This window comes from Branchiostoma floridae, chromosome 11 (assembly GCF_000003815.2).
Source record: "Branchiostoma floridae strain S238N-H82 chromosome 11, Bfl_VNyyK, whole genome shotgun sequence".
In the NCBI taxonomy this organism is placed as follows: Eukaryota; Metazoa; Chordata; class Leptocardii; order Amphioxiformes; family Branchiostomatidae; genus Branchiostoma; species Branchiostoma floridae.
This window is the reverse complement of record NC_049989.1, coordinates 12,711,384-12,712,782: the sequence shown is the minus strand read 5'-3', so window position 1 is coordinate 12,712,782 and position 1,399 is coordinate 12,711,384.

Genomic DNA, 1,399 nt, shown 5'->3' with positions numbered 1-1,399 from the left:
TGTTTCTACCCGTGATTTGTATTTCAGGACATGGAATGGACATACAGTCAAACCTGGTATTAGGGGCCACCTCTACAGAGGGGCCACCTGTCCATAGTGGCCACTTTTGGTCGGTCCCTTGGGTATTGTATCTACAAGTTGCACCTCTATACAGAGGCCACCTGTCTATAGTGGCCACATTTGTCCGGTCCCTAGAGTGGCCACTATAGACAGGTTTGACTGTACATGTATGTACATGTATACCGTCATGTAGACGTTTGTAATAGCCTATGAGTTACTCTTTTGCACAATTCGGCATGCCACATCGTATTTTCCCTTCGCCAAAGATTGAAGCCACTTGAATATTCTGCTCCGTCTGTCGAGACCCCGGCAGTGGTTGGCCGGCTTGCATAAGGTTCATGCACGTGTAAGTCACGTAAGATTTGTGCGTGTCACATAATGATTTGTGTGTATCATATAAGGTTCGCACGGTTCCGTATGGCAATTTGTGCGGTTTTCATAAGATTCATACATTTTCACATAGTGTTTCGTGCGTATCACATAAGATTTGTACAAATTTCATAAGGTTCATGTGCAAATGCTTAATAGGCTGCCCTGTTGATAAGCACTGGGTGACTGACAGTCTGTACAATGTACATTTGTATGTTCCATATATGCAGCACCACTAGAACCACCATTCGGGTCAATGCCACGTGGGTGGCAATGTCAGGCCATTTATTTTACAGCCCTTGAGAGAGAAGAAATGTCAATGTAACAAGTATCACATCACTGGAGTCTGCCCAGTGGGACGCGTTACTAATTAGGCCATGTTGATGTGATTATATGGATAACATTCCCTGGGAACCACAAAACTGATGCGAGCGTGCAAATAAGATAAATAGACAAAAAAAAAGTTGCCTTAAAGCTTCATTATGAAATCTAAGAAGTCAAGAAATGAAGAAATGATTTTTGGGGTATACTGTAAATGCAGAAATTTTCGCAGTGGTTTAATGTTCGCGGTTTTCGCGGTGGCCGCTTCACCGCGACTTTAAAACCACCGCGAACATTTTTCCATTGCATTAAGATGCAACAGTGCATGGTGCTACCGCGAAATTAAAACCACCGCGAAAAGTCCTTTTTCCCCGCTACCACAAAATTAAATCCCCGCGAACTTTAATGCATTTACAGTATTCACCAACGAAACTCAGCCACATTTGGGATTGTGTTCTCGCCATAAAAGCGCCACCTACATCGGCTACATATATCGGAGACAAGCGGAACTCCAGTTAGAAGCTCTGAGGAAGATGTCTGACAGACATCGAAACATCAGCAGTATTGCTTGTATAAGAGGCATTCTAGGTTTTGAAAAAGTAATCTGCAATGTCCTGAAATGTAGTGGGTTTGAATCTAAATCTGACCG